This window comes from Oryctolagus cuniculus, chromosome 16 (genome assembly GCF_051225735.1).
Source record: "Oryctolagus cuniculus isolate XC-2025 breed Fujian yellow rabbit chromosome 16, ASM5122573v1, whole genome shotgun sequence".
In the NCBI taxonomy this organism is placed as follows: domain Eukaryota; kingdom Metazoa; phylum Chordata; class Mammalia; order Lagomorpha; family Leporidae; genus Oryctolagus; species Oryctolagus cuniculus.
In genome coordinates, this window is record NC_142882.1 from 39779538 (window position 1) to 39790878 (window position 11341).

Below are 11341 nucleotides of genomic sequence, written 5' to 3' on the forward strand. Positions count from 1 at the left end.
TCAATTTTTACCATTCCTGGTGGTGCTAGGTTTACCTAATTAAGATGCCAAATTTCAACTTTTATCTGTGAGCTCTAGCTTTTCAAAATATAAAAGTTTATGTGGAGTATTTTTAGGTAAATTAACCCCAATGTAATAAATTTGAATTTAAAAAAATGTTCCTTTATTCTTCCTTTTTTTTTCTTGTTCTTTGGCATTTTATTTCAAAATTGCAGCACAGAGAGGAAAAAAAAAATTAACGGCAGCACCGGGGTCCGGCCTGAGCACGGAGAGACGCAGAGTAGGGGCCGCGGTACCCCATCAGCCCCCCGGAAACGGAGCAGCAGGGGAACCTGGTCCCCGAGGCCCGAGGCCCAGATGCGGGGCTGGGGTCTGGTCGCCGGGGTCGGCCCCCATGGCTTTGGGAGTGTAGCGACCACACGGTGGCGCCCTGGAGCCCAGCGTTTGTGCCTCCCGGTCTTTTATTTCATATTGCACTTGAGGTGAGTCACCGAGGAGGCGAGGGTGAGGGGCCTGGATGGTGCAGCCCGCGGCGTCACACCGGGAGCATCCACTTGTGAGTGCTTGTTCCGCACTGGCTCGCCTGCAGCTCCTTTTGAAAGCGCAGGATGAGCCCGGGCCTGTGTTCCATGGTGGGAATGTGGACGGCCTGGCCCTCATACAGGATCTGGTGCACAGGGCACACCTGGCAGGCGGTGCCCGAGCCGAAGACTTCCCGCACGCACACCTCCTTCAGTGCCCGCAGCAGCTCCTTCATGGTGATGGCGTGCTCTGCCACCCGGAACTCCCCCCAGCTCTGAGCCAGGTCCAGGAGGCTCTGCCGGATTACTCTGGGCAGGATGATTCCGTCCAGTTGGGGCGTCACCAGCTCCAGCACCCCGCCCTGGCCAGGATGACGGAAAAGAGGCGGCGCCGACACCAGGGCCCAGCGCCTCAGAACCTGTGAAGCTGCCACTGGGAACCAGGGCGGCTCTTCTGCGAGGTCGACCAGTGGCCGGTGTGCTTGGTTGCAGGGAGTCCCGGGAGCACCGGGCCCACACCATGGCTCCCATCGACAAAGCCTTTCAGAACTACCAAGAAGCCGGCGCCGCGGCTCACTAAGCTAATCCTCCGCCTGGTGGCGGCAGCACACCGGGTTCTAGTCCCGGTCGGGGCGCTGGATTCTGTCCCAGTTGCCTCTCTTCCAGGCCAGCTCTCTGCAGTGTCCCGGGAGTGCAGTGGAGGATGGCCCAAGTGTTTGGGCCCTGCACCCCATGGGAGACCAGGAGAAGCTCCTGGCTCCTGCCTTCGGATCAGTGCAGTGCACCGGCCGCAGCGCATCGGCCGTGGCAGCCATTGGAGGGTGAACCAACGGCAAAGGAAGACTTTCTCTCTCTCTCTCTCACTGTCCACTCTGCCTGTGGGGGGGGGGGGGCGGGGAACTACCGAGAGAAACTGCAGTTTTGAATGTAGTCTTACCGTCAAGATGAAGGCAGTTATGCAGTTACAGCAAACAGAACTGAAGACTGCTACAAAGTGGAAGGTAAAGATAAAGAATCAGCAAATGAGAATTAGCACGGAATTTTCAAAACTACACTACTTCCTGGCTGATGAAGAGCAACTGATTCTTCAGAGACTGAGAGAAGAAGAAATGCAGAAGAAAATGAATGAGAACATGTTAACGCTCAATCAAGTGATCACTTCCACGAAGAAGCTCATCTTAGAAGTGGGAGAGAAAAGCCAGGCCTCCAGCCTGGAGTTGCTCTAGGATCCAAAAGATGTGCTGATCAGGTGTGGGAACCAAGGCGATGTGAACTATTCCCCTCAAGTTCTAAATGTGAAGACTGTGTGGCAGACACCAATGATGAAGGAAATGCTGAAGACACAGTTCACCACGAACTTATCATCTCCCAAGGAGGGAGATACGTGAAAAATGGAGCACCGGCCAGTTATCGCCAGTATTTTCTACAGCATGGAACTACTGTACTGGGTGGAGGACTCCTCAGAACAACACACAATTTGCGGAGAGATTTCAACACTTGCCTCGTGTTCTGGGAAAAAACGTTTTCACTTCGGGGAAACATTACTGGGAAGTAGAGAGTAAAAATAGCCTAGAGATAGCCATGGGAATGTGTCGGAAGATGTCATGGGGATTATTGATAATTCAGAATTATCCCCCCCCATATGGGAATCTGGGTCATTTACTGGAATTCAGATGGCTATCGGCCTCTAACAAGCCTTCCCATAATTCCTGTCAAACAAGAATCATCTCTTCACCGGGTAGGAGTTTACCTAGATCATGGGGCTGGGAATGTTTCATTCTATAGTGCTGTGGATGGGGTGCACCTACACACTTTTTCTTTTCCTTTCGTTTCTCGCCTCTGGCCATTTTTTTGGTTAAGTCCATTAGCATCTTTAGTCATCCCAGTGACTGATGGGAAATAAGGCTGTCCTTCCCCTGTCAAAAAAGTCCCTCTTTGTACCCCAGCATAGGGACACATATCCTTTAGCCCTCTTTTACTTTATATATTTTCATATATCCTGGGTAGTCCATCAATAACATCCATTCAGATTCTGACTTCATGTTCTGTTTGGCCTCCTGTTGGTCTTGTGCATACACCTATGTGGCATATCTGATCAGTTGCCTTTCCAGTTTCCATTCCCCTAGTTCTTACCTTCTCTTCTGAGTCTTTCTAATTGAAATTTTTTGTGTATTTGTCCTCCATGTGCTTCAGAGGAGACAATTCCATGTAAAGTAGTTGTAGCCAATGAGACAGAATGGGAAATTTTCCAAGGTGCTCCTGGGGAGTGTTTTTGTAGCTTTTAAAAAAGACATTTGGGGAAACAACAGTCCTGCTTCAACATTAGCAGCTACATTGGAACTTAGGAGATCACAGGGCAGGCAGAAGAAACGTGGTCTTTGTGTTATTAGATTATTGGAATTTTCCTAATCCCATAATTCTTGTTAAATGAAATAATTATGCCTTTAATATATTAGGCAATTTTATTTGCATTTGGTTTTTTTTGTAGCCCAAAGTACTGTAACTCTTATTAAGGGCACATAGCATGGGCATCCCATAGTCTTACCTCACTTTTTTGAAATTTGGAAAATTTGTGGAATCACCTTCTATCCAGTCATGCAATGCCTCTTTGCAGTAAGTACTGATATTCCAACTTTCTGTATTAGGAAATTAAGGGAATTTTCCTTTTGTTCCCATACTGCTCTTCCTGTTTTCCCAACCATGTCTCTGCCCTCAAATATTCACTATGCTGTGCATCTGTTCAGATTCACAGATTGAATATACAGTTACTAATGTCATAATCAAATGTTGAGAAACACGTATTGTATTTACATTGTGCTAGCATCTTTATAAAATAGGAAACTAAAATTGCATTTGCACAAATGAGAAAACAAACCTTTAGAGTCTTAGCTCGTTGCTCAACTCGCCAAAGCATGTTGGGATCAAAACCAAGGTTTGTCTGAGGTGAAAACTCACACTCTTTTTCTAGGCTCTGTAAGCATTTGTTGACTGCTGATTGTGGGCCACCATCATTTTTGTTTTGGGTTTCAATTTTGTTATGTGGTTTTATCCTGTATGTATTTTCATCACTTTCCTTTATGCTTTAGATTGTACATACTGATGATTGTAACATTTACTGGGTAGTTATTTTTAAAAATAATGCTTATTTCTCTTGGATTACCAAAGTCATATGTATTTACTGTAGAAAATTTGAAACACAAAAAAGTGTAAAAAATAAAGTTCTCCATAATCGTACTTCTACCAATATTTTAATGTATTTCCCTCTATACTTTTAATAAAAATTTTCTGGCAGTGATTGAAAAAAAAAAACCTTGCTGTCAAGGAGTTCATTGTTTTTCTTTTTTACAGATCCATTCACCTCTACCAATGATGTCTTGTAGAACCTGTCTTCAACCCCTTTACTTTAGAATCTGCTCATGGAGTCTTCCATTCCTTTTTGGAACCAAGAGAAATTTGAAGCTCTGTCTCGAGATTTCTGTCATTCTTGTTGTAGTTCACACCACACATAGTTGTGGGCCCAGACCTCTCTGCATGGTTGTGACTTTAACTTTCAGATGGGAAATGAGAGTGCAGATCTTCTCTAGGCTCCCTGCAGCATCACTATCCTCGTACCCTATCCTCCCTCTGCCATGGAATTCACCTGAGGCAAATAGAGTAATTAAATCCAGTTCTTTGGGGGCGGGCATTGTGGCACAGCAGGTGAAGCTGCTGCCTGTGACGCCAGCATCCCACATAGGCACTGGCTTGAGTCCCAGATGCTCCACTTCCAATCCACCTCTCTTCCAATTGCCTGGAAAAGCAGCAGAAGATAGCCCTAGCACCTGAGCCTTTGCACCCACACGAGACCCATAAGAAGCTCCTAACTTCTGGTTTTACTTATTTATTTGAAAGCAGAGTTACAGAGAGGAAGGGTGGAGAGAGAGAGAGAGAGAAAGAGAGAGAGAGAGTGAGTTCCATCTGCTGGTTCTTAGCTGGGATGGCCCAAACAGCTGGAGCTGGGCTGTACCAAAGCCAGGAACCAGGAGTTTCTTCTGGATCTCCCACATGGGTGCAGGAGCCCAAGTACTTGAGCCATCATCCACTGCTTTTCCAGGCTCATCATCAGGGAGCCAGATTGGAAGTGGAGCAGCCAGGATCCAATTCAGCGCCATATGGGATGCTGGCTCCGCAGGCAGTGGCGTTACTGTCTACGCTACAGTGCTGACCCCAAATAATAAATAAGTCTTTAAAAAATAGACCCAATTATTTGTCTCTGTTCCTTCTGAGGGTATTCTGGGAGCATGGGAGAGAGATGAGGAGTGGGAGCTGGAGAAAGAACACATGACATTAGCAGAATCAAGCAGCAGAGGGATATTAGTGAATGGCCTTGGATATAACTGAACAACCTAGCAGAACACAAGCTTCCTCCCCATAATCCTTCAGAGAGCAAAGGAAAATTGTTAGTCAATATTTTAAAAGATTTTTTTATATTTGACAGGTAGAGTTATAGACAGTGAGAGAAAGACAGAGAGAAAGGTCTTCCTTCTGTTGGTTCACTCCCCCTAATGGCCGTTACGGCCGGCGCTGTGTGGATCTGAAGCCAGGAGCCAGGTGCTCCCTCCCAGTCTCCCATGTGGGTTCAGGGACCCAAGCACTTGGGCCATCCTCCACTGCACTCCCAAGCCACAGTAGAGAGCTGGACTGGAAGAGGAGCAACCGAGACTAGTACCGGGTGCCCCAACCGGGACTAGAACCCGGGGTGCCGCGCCGCAGGCGGAGGATTAGCCAAATGAGCCATGGTGCCGGCCAAAATCATTAGTCATTTTAACATGTTCAAAATAATTCTGAGTGCCAAGCACAAGGGATGCACAGTGGCCAATGTTTACTGTCAGCACACCGGGCACATAGGAAGTTGGCAGGTGAAAGCTAGAAAGAGATCTCTGTCCTGATTCTCCCAGCTCTTCCTGCCTTTGAATGATGTCACCACTTTTCCCCTGTCTGTTCTAGGCACTGTTTCTCACAGAAAGAGAGGGTGAAAGGGCTGAAGGTGATAAACCAGTGAAACAAAACAAAATCTACAAGCCAGATTTAGTTCTATAACGGAAAGCAGTTGAGTAATACTGTGTGCTAACCCAGGCAATGTGATGCACCATCTCAGTAGGGAGAATATGGGAGAGGCAACACGTTTAGCTCAAGAGCCTTTCCGTGGACTGCATGCTGAATGGATAGGATGCACTGCTTCAGCTATGAACCTTCTTTGCTGTTGACAGAGAAAAGAACCACAAGAGGGGAGACCCCACAGGCCTGCTTGGAGGACACAAACACACAGGGGCACAGTCTCAGCTTCCTGTGACAGTAGGAAGTGCAGGATGATCTCCAGGTGCTTGGCATTCACAACCATCACAATGGACTCAGAGATGCCCCTGTTGAGGGTGTTGGTGGCCCGACAGATACCTTTGCAAAGTTGCTGGTAGTGACATCACTGCTGACACATGACCAGTATTTCTCGGTGAGGTGAGTCTGTGAGGGGATGGGCCGGCTGGCGCAGTGGCTCAATAGGCTAATCCTCTGCCTTGCGGCAATGGCACACCGGGTTCTAGTCCCGGTCAGGGCACTGGATTCTGTCCCGGTTGCCCCTCTTTCAGGCCAGCTCTCTGCTGTGGCCCAGGAGGGCAGTGGAGGATGGCCCAAGTCCTTGGGCCCTGCACCCCATGGGAGACCAGGAGAAGCACCTGGCTCCTGCCTTCAGATAGGCACGGTGCACTGGCCGCAGCTCGCCAATCACAGAGGCCATTGGAGGGTGAACCAACGGCAAAAAGGAAGACCTTTCTCTCTCTCTCTCACTGTCCACTCTGCCTGTCCAAAAAATAAAAAAAGGGATGATATCAAAGAAGGAAGCAGAAAACTGCAAATGTCCTTTAAGCCCTGATATTCTAGTCCCATTGTAGGCTTTTTGATAAGATTTTATTCCTGTGAGCACATTCAGGGCACAGTATATTGTTCTCCAGGTATGGGTTGGGAAATTACTTGCAGGAAACAAGAGGAATGCACTCATTCTTCCTTTTTTTCCCCCTCAGGAACCCAGGCTTGTCCTGCATGAAATTGCAGCTGCACCCAACCATGTGTGTTTGCAGGGAGACTTTTCCCATGGACCACACACCATCTGTCACCGGAGGCCTCTGGGGGTGTTTCCACTGCCTTCCTCTTCCCAGCACCAGCCACAGTTCTGGCCCAAGAGGCCAGCACAGCGTCTGGGGCAGAAGTTCTCACCTCAGCTGTATTCACATCCTCCAGGTGCACAGCTACCCCCTCCTGGAGTGTAGGAGCCACTACAGGGGGATCGGTCCCCACGGAACACACCGTTTTCTTAGCACTTCCAAGGGACATTTCCTCTTTGCCCACCTTTGATTTTATTTGTAAGGATGTTTTGATCTTGACCTCTTTTGCTGTGTTGGGAATATTGGGCTTCTAATGTGGGTAAGCATATTCACCTAGTCGCTTATACGGATCTATTTTGAGGACTTTAGTGTTTAACTTCAGGCTTTGACCCCACTACACTGTCAGAGTCACCCAGAGGGTGATTGTGCAGGTGCTGGGTGCTTGTTGAGAAGGTTCTGAGTCCCTTCAGTCCTGGTTCTCCAGGTCCTGTTGAGCCATGTTGGCAGGTTGGGTTTGTTCCTTTGGCCTTTGCCCCTAGGGGCAATCTGTTCTCTGGTGTCTTTCTCTGCAAATAGGACAGACCTCCAGGGGTGACCCATTAGCCTTTCTTGGCATGTTAGAGCACCCTTGTTTGAAGTGCCCTGTGCACCCACGGGAATAGCAGGAGCCTAATGGAGCAATCTTGGGTTTCCCTGAGAGGTGTGGCCACAACGCAGCTACAGAGTAAGCAGCCTTTTTCTTTGCAACTCAGGTTTTTTCCTTAGCCTCCTCTGGATCCTGACTGTGCAAGACTGATTTTGCCATCTTTAATAATTCTTCCAGGGTATTGTTATATCCTCACACCCGCTTTTGGATCTTCCTTTGTTAGTCAGGAGTTGACGGATTGATAAATTTATCTTTTTTAAAAAAGGTTTATTTATTTATTTGAAAGAGTTACACAGAGAGAGGAAAGGGGAGAGAGAGGAGAGAGAGAGAGAGAGAGAGAGAGAGAGAGAGAGAGAGAGATCCCACCCACTAGTTCACTCCAGAAATGGCTGCAACTACCAAAGCTACACCAGGCTGAAGCCAGGAGCAAGAAACTCCATCCAGATCTCCCATGTGGGTGGCCATGGGAGGTCCACGCACTTGGGCCATCTTCTGCTGCTTCACCAGGCACATTAGCAGGGGACTTGGTCAGAAGCAGAGCAGCCAGGACACAAACCACCCTGTGTATGGAACGCTGGTGTCCCAGCTGGAGGCTCTACCCACTACACCACAATGCCAGCCCCACATTCTACGTGCAGAGTGACTTAAGACCACAAGGGGAGCCATCTTCTTAGGGTAAGAAAGGACTTAAATATTTCATCTCTATAAAATAATGCCCTCATTTATAATTATGGTAAAAGAATATAATGTTAACTTTCATCTTTAACACCTGAATGTACAGTTCAGTATAGTTGTACGCACATAGACACACACACACATTTCTACTTCCTAGGATTTTGACTTCTTAAAATACTTTTTATGTGTGGAATCTTATTGTGTTTTTCTTTGATTGGCTGATCGGTTTATTATAATGTCATCTACGTTCATCTATGTCACAGGAATTTCTTCTTTTCTGTGGCAACAAAAAATCCCACTAAGTGTCTGGACCATATTTTCTTTATAAAGTGAAATTCCTTCCAAATCTTGGCTGAAATGATTTGTGATACGATGAATAATACGCTTGAAAGAGATAGCTCCTGTCTTATCCACTGGTTCACTCTCCAACTGCCTATAATGGGGAGAAGTCAGGATCAGAAACCTAATCTTGGGCTCTCATATTGGTAGAAGGAATCCAATTAATTGTGCTGTCACCATTGCTTTGCAGGGCTTGTTTTCATGTGAAATTTGAGTCAAAAGCCACAGACAGGTATCAAATCCAGGTACTCCATTCTGAGGGGGAAGTTGTCCTAATCATTTGGCCAAACACATACTCCTTTAATTTTCAACTAATATCCTAGATGGACAAAATTAGAGGTATAAAAGTAGTTAATGGGATTGAAAGATATTTACTTTGATGGAAAAGTCTTTTAAATCCTTGCATAACTTTTTCATAATATAGAATTTTCATAAACTTTTTGGAAGAATTTTGTATAGTATGCTGTTTCAAGGGTTATATATCAACCATGCGAATTTTAAATATGGTTATAGACATTTGTCTTATACCATGATAGTACTTAAAAAGCTTTATTACTGTATAATCACATAGGCATTTCTGTTCTACATTTAAAAAACTTAGGACTAATTTTTAAAAAATATTTATTTATTTGAAAGTCAGAGTTACACAGAGACAGAGAGAGAGGTCTTCCATCTGTTTGTTCACTCCCCAGTTGGCCGCAATGCTGTGCCGATCCAAAGCCAGGAGCCAGGATGCTTCCTCCACGTCTCCCACATGGTTTCAGGGGCCCAAGGACTTGGGACATTTTCCACTGCTTTCCAAGGCCATAGCAGAGAGCTGGATTGGAAGTGGAGCAGCTGGGTCTCAAACCAGTGCACATATGGGATGCCAGCACTTCAGGCCAGGGCGTTAACCTACTGCTCCACAGCGTCAGCCCTGAATGTTATGTTTTTCAACCACTATTATATACTTCCAATATTTCTATAGCCTCAGTTATTTAATTATATCCATTTAGACACATAGCAGGTATTTATCTTTTAATACATATGCTTTTCTTGAGTATGGTCATCTACTCCTTATACACATCTATTATCTAGATGTGCATTCTGAGTCCTCTTGTATGTCAATTTTGGTATAACGTATCCTGAAGACATTATCATGTATCTTTACATTGTTGCTGAAATGTCCTTTTTTAAAAAAGATGTATTTTATTTCCTTGTAACACAGAGGTAGAGAGAGAGGGAGGGAGGGAGAGAGAGAGAGAGAGGCAGACAGACAAAGACAGAGAAGTCTTCCATTTACTGGTTTACTCCTCAAATGGCCACAATAGCTGGGGCTGGGACAGACCAAAGCCAGGAGCCAGGAGCTTCATCTAGGTCTACAATGTGGGTGCAGGGGCCCAAGCACTTGTGCTGTCTTCTGCTGCTTTCCCAGGCACATTAGAAGGGAGCTAGATTATAAAAGGAGCAACTGGGACTCAAACCAGCACATATCAGATGCTGGCACTGCAGGTAGCAGCTTAACCCACTACACCACAATGTTGGCCTCTAAAATGGCCTTTATAAAGTGTATTTTTCTTGATGTTACTTGATTACTTATCGAGTGGATTGCCATTTAATGAAAGCAAAGGTTCACGTTCTAGCATAACCCATGTCTTTTGTGTATTGACTCTGAGTTTGCCATTTATCACACTGCCCTTTTCCTATTAAATATGTTGTTTTACCACATGACTTTGGTCCCCATCATTTGCCATGTTGCTTCATAGCTCATATTTTGCCTATGCTTACCTGTCTAGAATGGCCTCCTCTCACTCCCTTTACACTTAGTCCAGCTTTCAAAATGTGGCATTACTTTTGCAGCACTTTGTTCTCTTTTTTTCTTTTATAAATATTTATTTATTTATTCAAAAGGCAGAGTTACAGAGAAAGAGAGAGAGAGGTGTCTTTCATCCATAGGTTCACTTCCCAAATGGCCACAATGACTGGAGACAGGCCAATCCGGAGCCAGGAACTTCCTTCGGGTCTCCCACATCCTCTTCTGCTTTCCCAGGCTCATTAGTGGGCACTGGATCAGAAGTGGATCAGCTGAGACTCAAACTGGAACCCATATGGGATGCCAGCACCACAGGAAGTAGCTTTATCTGCTGTACCACAGTGCTGGCCCCACAGCACTTTCTGAGCTGCCCAGACTCTTACGTGGTTTTCTCTTCTATGTCCTTACTGTAAATTATTCACTTCATTTATAGACTTGGTGAACTACACTTTTCTATGCTTATCTGTTTACATGTATCTGTACCTTACTTGAATATAGAGCAGAATTAATCTTCTATGTATATTTTTAGCTTCTCTTAGGATTGTGCAGATGATGTGGTAGACACAGTAACTGTCTTACTGGGTGGGTGAGTACACAAATACGTTTTTTTTTTTCTTGAATCAACATTTTTTTAAAACATTTTTGCTTTTGCAGTTTTCTCACATATTAGAACTTCTGGCAGCCCTTGCAAGTCCATTTTGCTAAGATAAAAACCATAAATATGTACAATATAGTCACAAGTGCTGGGAACAAAAAGATTTTTTTAAATAAAATTTCTTGGTTTGCATGTACAGGATTAAAAACTAAGTAGGCAGGGCTGGCGCTGTGGAGCGGTGGGTTAATACCCCAGCCTGGGCCAGCACCTTGGCTCACTTGGCTAATCCTCCGCCTCTGGCACCGGTACCCCGGGTTCTAGATCTGGTTGGGGCACCGGGTACCAGTCTTGGTTACTCCTCTTCCAGTCCAGCTCTCTGCTGTGGCCCAGGAGGGCAGTGGAGGATGGCCCAAGTGCTTGGGCCCTGCACCCGCATGGGAGACCGGGAGGAAGCACCTGGCTCCTGGCTTCAGATCGGTGCAGAGCCGGCCGTGGTGGCCATTAGGGGAGTGAACCAATGGAAGGAAGACCTTTCTCAGTGTTTTCTCTGTCTATAACTCTCTCTGTGTCTCTCTCTCTCACTGTCTAACTCTGCCTGGCAATACAAAAAACAAAAAACAAAAACAAAACAAAAAA

The 11341-nt window shown here is 45.9% G+C and overlaps 2 pseudogenes across 1 annotated transcript; one reads left to right on the plus strand and one right to left on the minus strand.

Annotated features, from left to right (window-relative positions):
• Nucleotides 1-1411: 1411 nt before the first annotated feature.
• On the plus strand, nucleotides 1412-3830 carry LOC100355410 (E3 ubiquitin-protein ligase TRIM4 pseudogene; annotated as a pseudogene). The gene has a single exon (XR_016222632.1). The product of XR_016222632.1 is annotated as an E3 ubiquitin-protein ligase TRIM4 pseudogene (transcript).
• Nucleotides 3831-6433: 2603 nt separating this feature from the next.
• LOC100355659 (developmental pluripotency-associated protein 4 pseudogene) lies at nucleotides 6434-10051 on the minus strand (annotated as a pseudogene).
• Nucleotides 10052-11341: the final 1290 nt, after the last annotated feature.